The 11,226-nt window shown below is 37.8% G+C and overlaps 1 long non-coding RNA gene across 1 annotated transcript; it reads left to right on the top strand.

The window, feature by feature from the left end:
- The first annotated feature begins 2,851 nt into the window (after window positions 1–2,851).
- LOC143270683 (uncharacterized) lies at window positions 2,852–10,521 on the top strand. The gene is made up of 3 exons (XR_013047925.1): window positions 2,852–2,982; window positions 4,890–5,108; window positions 10,376–10,521. It is a non-coding gene; the product is annotated as an uncharacterized LOC143270683 (long non-coding RNA).
- Window positions 10,522–11,226: the final 705 nt, after the last annotated feature.

Below are 11,226 nucleotides of genomic sequence, written 5' to 3'. Positions count from 1 at the left end.
GGTCACCATTGCCTGTGACAGATGGGGTGATTTTTGTCTTTTCCTTCTTAGTCTTTTGAGTATTTAAAAATAGTAATCGTCTGTTATGAAAAATAAATTTAACTTTCACTTTTATGTCATATTAGTGTTTCCTATGCTAACTTTTGTTCTACAGACATTTATAAGAGGTTTTTCTTGTGTATGTGTGTTTTCCCCAATCTGTTGCTGACAGTTAAGCAAACACAACCTAAAGAGAGAACGCTTGTCCCTTTGAAGGCGCAAGAGTATCCACGACGGTGGGGAGATTGTAGTGTGCAATGGCTTTTTTCAGTCGGGTTGCCCTAGAAGAAACATATAAGCCACAAGGGTAGACCAGATGGAGAAACGGAGGTTTCCTGAACCAAAACAGTGCTATCTTTACTAAAAACTCAGCTAGTATTAAATACCAGAAGACAAGAAAACTAGCTCTCAGCAAGAATGTCCACATTTAGCCTCCAGCATGGCACCTGTTCCTCCCATAGGACAAAGCAGAGTGGAGCACCAGCCTGCCTGGAGAACTTGATGAAGGCTGACTCATGCAGGGTAAGGTGGCCATCACGCCTGGATTGGCCTGCACCTCAAGAGGCTAGCTTTTTTTGTTTTTCCAGACAGGGTTTCTCTGTGTAGCCCTGGCTGTCCTGGAACTCACTCTGTAGACCAGGCTGGCCTCAAACTCAGAGATCCACCTGCCTCTGCCTCCCATGTGCTGGGATTAAAGATGTGTGCTGCCACCACCTGGCTAAGGCACTGGAAATTAAAAGGAGCAACATTTATTTTCTAAGATAGTCTTTTGTATTATCTTTTTATTACTGTGACAGATAACAAATAAACAGCTTACAAACAAAAGCTTTATTAGCTCACAGTTCTAGAGATTTCATAGGGTTAGAGTTAGGGCCAGGGGAAAATGTGTGGGTAGAGCAAAGCTGATCGCCTTTTGGTGTCCAGGAAACGAGAGAGAGATAAGGGATCTCACAATCACTTTTGAGGGCAAACCCCTACTTTTCAGATTCCTCACTAGATTCTACCTTTTACAAGCGTTTGCCAAGTCTCCCCATATCACCCCAGAGTGGCGACCAAACCTTTGGAAGACATGTACCCAAACATAACTGTTCTGGGTGTGTCGTAACTAACAATAAGCGATTGTATTAGTTATTGTCAAAATTGACATTTTTATAGTACCTTGCTTGGGTACATGTCACTCCCTGGCAAGGGGAAATTTTTATCTTACATCAGTTATTCCTCCTTTGATTAAAGAATGTTTGTTGTGCCTTACCAATCTTGAAAGCTATGAAAAAAGTTTAATCAGATTATGATTGTCTCACAATTGAAGTGAACTTTGCTAGTTATAGTCTAAACATTAACTATGTAGTAAAAACATATTTCAGTCAGTGCCATTGACATTCAGTAGATTGTATTCCTCTCCCATACTTATTTTGTGCACCATAGTTTATTTTACATGATGCTCCATTTGTAAAGTTTCAATGTCACTCATATTGTACAATCAAAATCAGATATTTTTTATACAGATTGAGATGTTAAAGTCATTCTTTGTATTGGTGACACATGGCTCTGTTGTCTTTTTTAAATCAGATGAGATGAAGTAAAGATAAAAAAGTGTAGGGCTGGAAAGATGGCGTGGTGATCTGAATTCAACCCCTGGAACTCACTTAAAAGTGGCAGGATCAAACTGACTCCACAGAAGTTGTCCTCTGACCTCTATACGCACTCCCTAGCACCCCCTCAATCGTGCATGTGTGCACGCACACGTAAAGAATGCATTTTTTTTTTTTTTTTTTTTTTTTCTTAAGATTTATTTATTTATTATGTATACAGAAGAGGGCACCAGATCTCATTATAGATGGTTGTGAGCCACCATGTGGGTGCTGGGAATTGAACTCAGGACCTTTGGAAGAGCAGTTGGTGCTCTTAACCTCTGAGCCATCTCTCCAGCCCAAGAATGCATTTTTTAAAAAGACAAAAGGAAAAAATAGATTCTTGACTTGGAAGAAGAAAGAGATGTATAGATAGTGAAATAAAGATGAAACAGTTCATCTTATTTGACCACTTGGAGAATAGTAAAGATACGAGTGGGTGCTAAGTACATAGTTTGCAAACTAATATTTTAAAAATACTTATGAATGTAAATTTTAAGGCTTATTTTCAGAACAAAATGCTATGAAATATTTAGAGTCTGTCACATGGTACTGACCATCATTTTGGGCTTAAGATATATTTAGTGCATTAAATTGTAACATTATCAGTTAAGTTTTTATTGCCTTCATTTTTTCTTCCATTGATGATTAAACCTAAGATCATTGTACATGTTAGAGTAGCTGCCCTTGCAGTGAGCTGTAGATCCAGCCCTGTTATTGTTAATATTACCACATCGAGTGTGCTTTTGCATAATTAGAATTTTATTTGGGAGGCCTGAAGAGATAGCTGAGCAGTTAGTTATGAATGTTTGCTGCTCTTGAAGAAAAGGGACCCAGGTTTAGTTCCTAGCACCCACGACTGGTGGCCCTTAACCACGTATAACAACAGCTCCTGGGAGTCAGACACCCCCTCTTTGGCTACTTATAGTACCTGAATGAAACGTGGTATACACTCAGCGCGCGCATATAGCGTTCTTTAAATAATATTTAAAAAATTACTTTATTTCTGAATCGTTTCCTTTCTGATGTGTAGAAACTTTGAAATAACAATAGTGTTATGATGATGCTATGAACTTTTTACCAGAAGTACTCTGGAACTGCAACTGCTAGCCTGTCATCCAGGTTTCCAATTACTTACGGTCTTTCATCACACAGTTGAGCATTGTGAAATAATGTTTTTTTTTTCTCCCCCTTTTTAGGCCTTGATGTTAAAAGCGAAGCATGTCAGCGATTTTTCCGAGATGGGCTAACAATCTCATTCACAAAAATCCTTACAGATGAAGCAGTGAGTAGCTGGAAGTTTGAGATTCATGTGAGTTTTCCATTTGACTTTTAAAAAGCAGATTATATAGTGATTCTTTGGATGGGGAGGTCAAGTGTGTGTGTATTTGTGTATGATATATTTGGCCTACTGTAGTATAAAAGTGTAACTTTTAAAGTAATTTTATAGTGAATTATTTCTGTTAGAGGCAGCATGGGCATTTAAAACTACCATGAGATTTAGAGTTAAAACTACTGGGTTTAGGCTGGGCAGTGGTGGCGCATGCCTTTAATCCCAGCACTCGGGAGGCAGAGGCAGGCGAATCTCTGTGAGTTCGAGGCCAGCCTGGACTAAAAGTGAGTCCCAGGAAAGGCACAATGCTACACAGAGAAACCCAGTCTCGGGGGAAAAAAAAAAAAAACCACACAAAACAAAACAAAAAACTACTGGGTTTAATCTTTCTCCCTGGTTCTCCAGTGCCTTTTGACCTTAGACAGATCACCCCATTTTATTGAAAATCTGATACAGTCAATTGTGAGATGTACTGCCATTTTATATATTGTTAAGGAAGGCAAAACTTGCCCAAGATGGAGAAAATGTAATGCATGTCTGGGGGACTTGAAAGATCAGTGTTGTAGAGGTAATCACTGCAGAAAAGGACAGCAAAGGAACTCGTATATTTCAGAGCCATGAGTTACTATTTAAACAGTTGTTTAGTCTGGATTCAATTTAAAATTGTCATCCCGCTGACCTTGACCTTGACAGCCTCCCTGTGCTAATTCCCTGCCGGGTTCCACCCTCCTGAATGCTTAAGGGAAGTTCTTTGTCTGTGTATCCTGCATATTGGGCATTAACTGCTTAGATGCGAGATTGTAAAACATTGTGCTCGGCAACGAACTTCTGCCCTCCGGGGTTCTCCCATTGTGCTGTAAGCCTGTATTTAAGACTTCCTCCCTCCTTCAATAAACCTCATTCTGCATTAAAAGAAAAAAAAAGCCAAGTTACAATGCAATAACCAGACTTTATGGGAGAATCCATGACAGCCAGCCAGACCTCCTCCGAGAATATAGGAAGCATTCAAGATTATGTAAAACCCTGTAACAATGCAGGATTTTTTCTTTTGTTCTTTCTCTGTAGTAGAATGTTATTTTAAGGTGTGTTACTTTTGTTTATATTGCATTTGTTTAACTCTGTGAAGCTGTAATACTGTGTCTGTCTAAAACACCTGATGGTCTAATAAAGAACTGAATGGACAATTTTAAAAAAAAAAAAAAAAAAAGAAAGGACAGGAAAGGAAAAAAGTCATCCCTTTTAAGTAGACTATTTAAAGTGATCTTAGGGCCCTAATATCTCCAAACTATGAACAGAAGCAATGCAAATACTTCAGTACTTGTTATTTGTAGGATGCAATCAGATTTCACTTAGAGAGTAAAAGAAGTTGTATCTGGACTAATAAGATGCTGTAAGTGCTACAAACCTGTTATTTGTTTCACTATGGAGATAGTCATAAAGCAGATGATATTTTTCTGGTCTGAAACTTTTTTCAGTGATTTTTCAGTAATTTCTCAGATTTAGAAATACAGAGCTTGTTAGTGTATAGTCTTCCATTGGGGTAACTGCTATATTATTTCAATTTTAGAATTGTTGCTTCTAGTGTAAGAATTCCAAAGAGAGAAAAAAATGGGAATTTGTATGTTGCCTGAAGAGATAGAGCAGGATTTGGCAACTCATAGTACCTATTTCATTTTTAAGCAAGTAGCTTTTTGAAAGTACACACCATAGACATTATAAAGCAAATGAATTTGGTCATAGTACTAATGAATTAAATATAATTCAAGTAATCAGCATAAAAATGAGGAACTCATTTAATATTAAGATAAGGGTAATTAGGATGACAACTTGGGTTTGAAATTGCAATGTTTTCACATTCTGAATCACCTTTCTCCCATGTATAACAGAGATGTATTATTAACAATACCCATCGCCTGGTGGAACTATGTGTGGCTAAGTTGGCCCAAGACTGGTTTCCACTCCTAGAACTTCTTGCCATGGCCTTAAATCCTCATTGCAAATTCCATATCTACAATGGTACACGTCCATGTGAATCGGTGTCCTCAAGTGTTCAGGTGCCTGAAGATGAACTCTTTGCTCGTTCTCCAGACCCTCGATCACCAAAAGTGTGTTGGTTTGTTACTTTCAAAATTAAATATTAAGATTGTTTTATTCTATCTGCCACAGAACATTTAAGTAATCTCAATCTCCTTTAACACGGAAAAAGACTAATTATACTCTGAAAGGGATTTTGCATTATGGTTTGAATTCTTTCTTTTATACCAAAGCTATGTTTTATTGTATTCTACTAATGTTTAGATTTTCTGTGTAGTAATAGTTGGGATCTGACAACCAAATGTACTTTGAAACTTTTAAGTGAAACTATATATAGCACTAGGAGCCCTTTTGCATAGTCATAGTATTTTAGTTCAGGGCTTATGGCTTTTCCTTCTCTCTCTATGTAAGTTAATCCCTATAATCTTCTACTCAAACTGGAAATAGTAATAATTTGGTTAATATAAAACATCTGTTTGATCTATAATAATAATCGAGGAGATTATGACTGATTAGAAACCTCAGATCAATAGGCCATGATGTTTTTTGCACTTCAAAGTAGGTATATGCTATACATGCTTAAGTAATACATCACAAAAGTACAATGATGGAAATTATAAAATAGAAACAGAATAGTAAAACTTTGAAATTTTACTAAAATACATAGTCAACAACAAAAATTTCTTATAGCAGTGCAAACAGACTGTACTTTAGTTTTATACTATATACTTTTAAATTTATACTTGTATAGTTTTTATTTCCTTTAGCAAGTGCTAGCAATAATAGTTTCTAAATTTAGACTGTAGGGAAACATTTTTAAAAGATTTGTTTTTACTTCATGTGCATGAGTAATTTGCCTGTATGTATATTTGTACACCATGTGCAGACCTGTGCCCTTTGGAGGCCAGAAGAAGGCACTGGATCCCCTAGAAATGGAGTTAGTCACCATGAGGGTGCTGGGAATCGAATTTAATTTGTCATAAAGCAATCAGTGCTTAAAGCTGAGCCACCTATCTAGTCCCTAGGGAAATAATTCAGAGATCTGGAGATTTTCTTTTCTGACCAGCCAAAAAAAATGAAAGTCATGTGTACAATGTTTGGTTTATTTGGTTAGAGCTTGAAATCACCAGTAATGTGTTGAACTTAGAGCTATTCTTTTTCCAGTTCATATTGTTGCCACTAGATGGCTTATTTTAGCTTGAGTAGGATCCAGTTACCATCAAAGTAAAGATAATTTTCAAACACAAAAGTTCCATCTAGCTAGACATGGTGATGCACACCTTCAGTCCCAGTGACAGAGGTAGACTGGTCTCAAGGTTCAAGGCTAGTCTGGTCTACAAGGCAAATTTCAAGACTATGCAGAGAAACCGCGTGCGTCCATGTGTTCTGTCTGCATTTTCCTTTTTTATTTTTCTCAGTGGGTCAGTAATCTACTGCTTAAGAAACTCACAAGAGCCGGGCGGTGGTGGCGAATGACTTTAATCCCAGCACTCGGGAGGCAGAGGCAGGTGGATCTCTGTGAGTTCGAGGCCAGCCTGGTCTACAGAGCGAGATCCAGGACAGGCAGCAAAACTACACAGAGAAACCCTGTCTCGAAAACACCAAAAAAAAAAAAAAAAAAAAAAAAAAGAAAAGAAAAAAAGAAAAAGAAAAAAGAAAAAAAGAAAAGAAAGAAAGAAACTCACAGGAAAAACAAAACTTTATTCAACATGACTAATACCAAATTGTAGAGTGACTTCTGGATGAAGATAATTTTATGTATTTGAAATCTGATTCTTACGTAAAAACTGTCAAAAAAAAAAAGATAGGTGTTCAAAGCCTTTGAGTTTAGTGTGTATGTGTTCGTTTGTATGTATTGTAGCCTAGATTATGGTTACCCATATTCTAGGGAGTTGCCTACTAGCTGCTGAAATCAGAGGAATTTTGTGACTTCTCATTGTTAAATCTTTATAAACTTAAAAAAAAGTTTGATTATCAACCAGGAGGTAGTGGTTCATGCCTTTAATCTCAGCACTCGGGAAGCCAAGGCAGGAGGATTTCTGAGAGTTTGAGACCAGCCTTGTCTACAGAGTGAGTTCCAGGACAGCCAAGGCTACAAAGAGAGATCCTGTCCTGAAAAAAAAATTATCAAAGAGGTGTTAGTTAGAATTTTCAACACCGTCCCTAGTTGGATGCAGACATTATGACATAAAACCTAAAGGAAGTGTAAAATTTTTTTTAATGTTATTCTCCAAAGTTTGAGTATCCTTTATATATGATGCTTGGAATTAGAAGGGTTTTCAATTTTTTTTTTTTTTACAGAGTTTGGAATATTTGCATAGATCCTCACTAATGGAGTCCCTCTAGTTCAAACATTGGAAATGTGTCATTACTCAGACATCTTTTGTTGTTTCCTCCAACACAGGGTCCGTTCCCTCTGTGTAGCACTGGCTGGCCTCGAACTCACAGAGATCCCCCTACCTGTGTCTCCAAAGCGCTGGGATTAAAGGTGTGAGCCACCACCACCTAGCTAAAGAAAACTTTTAGATTCTGGAGTTCTAGATTAGTAGTACTTCACTTGTGGCAAAATTCAGATCATCAAAAATAGCTGATGGGAGTGGATTTTCTATATTGTAAGTTACCTTATGGCACTCACTTTGTAGTGTCTTGTTTGTTGACTTTTGAAAAGTTGGAAGTCACTGAGCTTCCGAGTCTGTCTTTGAGCCTTCCTACTTAATCATCACCTAAAAGTTGTGGCCAGGTCTTTATTTCCTCCACTGTTGAACTCATGTGGCCTCCCTCAGCTTTTAGGCAATGATAGATAAAATTAAAGCTATTGACAACTATCTGAGGTTATAACTCTCTATGGTGCTATCTTAACTGTATCATACTTCTCTCCCAGCCTAGGATTTTAAAGATAATTAAATGAAATTAATTGAATGTTTAAAATAAGAGAAACCTGATTAGTTAAAGGGGAAAGGGTCTCAAGTAAATTCATGTATGTTATTCTTTTTGTTGTCTTTTTGAGACAGGATTTCTCTATTATGTAGCTCTGGGCTTAATATGTAGACCAGACTCATAGAGATCTGCCTGCCTCTCCTTCCTGAGTGCTGGGATTAAAGGTATATGCCACTATGCCTGGCATCTATGCTATTCTTTTTAAAAGAAACGTATCAAAAAATAAAAGTAAAACTACATTTAAAAGAGCATAAATGCCGGGCGGTGGTTGCACACGCCTTTAATCCCAGCACTGTGGAGGTAGAGGCAGGTGGATCTCTGAGTTCAAGGTCAGCCTGGTCTAAAGCGCAAATTCCAGAACAGTCAGAACTGTTACACAGAGAAAACCTTTGCAAGTATGCCCCAATGACCATCCCCAAAAAGAACATGCACATTCTAGACTATGGAATCATTGAAATTTTTTTTTCTACGTAGAACTGGTTGGATGTTGCCAGTCCCAGGGTGTCTGGTGTCTCCTCCTGACCTCCACTCACAGGTAGTGCAGATACATGCAGACAAAACACTCAAATAAAATCTTTTAAAAAGAGAGAGAGAGAGAGAAAGAATAGAACTACTAAGTATATCAGCTCAGTAGTCTCATTCTAGTTACTAAAGAAATAAAAAATACGTAACAAACATTCCTTTTTACAAGTAATCCCAAAAGAGATCTGGTGAGCCAAATAGTTAGCCTGGGTTTGGGCTAGAGAGCTGGCCCAGGGTTACAGAGCACTTGTTGCTCTTGTAGAGGATCTGGATTCAGTTTATATTTATAGCACCCACATGGTGGCTCATAATCCTCCTCAATTTTGGCTCCAATGGATCCCATGTTCTCTCCTGCCTCTGGGTACCAGACGTGCATAGGGTGAAATATATACTGGCAAAAACTCATACACATAAATACTGAGAGTTTAATGACCTAGAATTGGTCTTCTTATCAAATTAAAAGGTAGGAAAATATTAAACTTACTGAAATATGATAGTCGACATCCTAGAGAACTTAAAATTTAGATAGCTACATTTAGCTTATTGTATTTCTCTTGGTTTCTTGAGACAGGGTTGCCCTGGCTGTTCTGGCACTCACTCTAGACCAGGCTGACCTTGAACTCAGAGATCCACCAGCCTCTGCCTCCTGAGTGCTGGGATTAAAGGCATGTACCACCATCACCTAGCCAACAATAAAATCTTTATTCAGCATTCCCCTTTTAAAAAATAGCTGTAGGCATTATTTTTGCCTAGAGTATAATAGAAAAATTGTCTTTCCTCCCCCCTTACTGGCTTTTAAAATATGGCCTTCTAGAGGGTGGTAAGGTGTAAAAGATTGTCTTTATTATTAGCTTTCAGATATATTTAATTCTTTTGTAACCTTTTAGTTCATTTTGAGTTTTTTAAATGGCAAAGTTGATTAATAAGATGGAAATTGAGCCTGGCGGTGGTGGCACACGCCTTTAATCCCAGCAGTCAGGAGGCAGAGGCAGGCGGATCTCTGAGTTCGAGGCCAGCCTGGACTACAGAGTGAGTTCCAGGAAAGGTGCAAAGCTACACAGAGAAACCCTGTCTCAAAAAAAGAAAAAAATAAAATGGAAATTGAATACATTTATATGAGTCAACAAAAGTCCCCAGATGTTCTAGTTAGTGATAACAAATATTATACCATGGTATAATTTTTTTTTAAATTTTTTCCCTTTTTGTTCCTCCTGCAATGTAAGCATGTATCAAACCTCCTCAGCCTTTGCTCATGGTAGACAAGTGTTCAAGTCCTGTGACATATGGGCTAGTTTTTAATTGACAGTTCGCTTTTAGGCTTCAAGATTATTCTATTTATATGGAAATTTTAACTGCTTATAACTCCAATAAGAAATTGACTGAGGGGTGGGCAATGGTGGCACACGTCTTTAATCCCAGCGCTCAGGCGACAGAAGCAGGCAGACCTCTGAGTTCTCGGACAGCCAGGGCTGTTCCACAGAGAAGCTCTGTCCTGGGGGTGGGGGTATTTACTCAGAATTTTTTTTACACTAGATTATTAATTAGCTATTCTTTGATATTACTTGAGCCTTTTAACCTCATAAATTATTTTAATATAGGTGTTTTTCGGTACTTAGGAAAACCACGTTCTCGTACAGTGTGATTGCGGAGACAGAAACATGGTTTTAATTCTTCACTAGCAGTACTGATAGGAGCAGTGTGTTCCTATAATCTAATTTGTGCTGGCTACTTATGCTTCATCCTAGATGGATTATTGTGAATGTTTTGAAGTCCTTCATGAATGGTTTGACATCAATTGGTTTTAATATATCAGTCAAAATAGTACTTTGATTTTTCTTAAAAGCCAAAAAAGTAAACTTTGATGTTAATTGCATTACAGGGTTGGCTAGTGGATCTCCTCAACAAATTTGGCACTTTAAATGGATTCCAGACATTGCACGATCGTTTTATTAATGGATCAGCATTGAACGTTCAGATAATTGCTGCCCTTATTAAGTAAGTTACGTTTTAAAATGAAATGTTCAGTTTTCTGTTAGTTTCTGATTTTATTTTGGCTCAGTTAAGAAATGGAGGGAGTTGAGGATTTATTTAGCTCAGTGATAGAGCGCTTACCTAAAGCGCAAGGCCCTGGGTTCTGTCCTCAGTTGTCTTTTTTTTTTTTTAAATCCTGAGTCCTCCTTTATTATTCTTGAAGTAAAACAACAAGAGGTTGGAGGTAAACAACAGTCACGCTACAGTCTAGACTAGCACAGTATTACGGGAATAGACAATGGAAGCATGCAGACTTGGTTCAGATTCCAGTCCCAAACTGCAATCTGCAAACCTGTTTACTATGCTAACACAGGGATTGTTGGAAAGATGCAAGAGGTGGGTGGCTAAGCAACAGGTAGGGTCTGGTCCATGGCAATCAATTACTAAATAAGTCTTTAAAAAGTATCTTTTGACCTAAGATTAAAACCATTCTGGGAAGAATTAGCTTTAGTGTAAAGAGCCTAAGGATACCAAAGTTGGTTTATGTTCATTCTACCTAAACCTTAGTGTTTCATTGCATTTAAATGATATTTTTGTGAGTTAAATGCTGTAATTCAGAATCTTACGGAGAGAGGTCACAGAGAGAGACCACAAAGACAAGCCACGGAGACACAGAGACATGGAGACCTTGAAGAGTCCATAATTGAGGCAGGAACTGAGCAGAGCCCATGGAGGAACACTGCTTACTGGCTTGCCCTT

The sequence above is a fragment of the Peromyscus maniculatus genome, chromosome X, assembly GCF_049852395.1.
Source record: "Peromyscus maniculatus bairdii isolate BWxNUB_F1_BW_parent chromosome X, HU_Pman_BW_mat_3.1, whole genome shotgun sequence".
Taxonomy (NCBI): Eukaryota; Metazoa; Chordata; class Mammalia; order Rodentia; family Cricetidae; genus Peromyscus; species Peromyscus maniculatus.
Note: the sequence above shows the minus strand (reverse complement) of the source record. Positions and strands in the feature narration are given on the sequence as shown.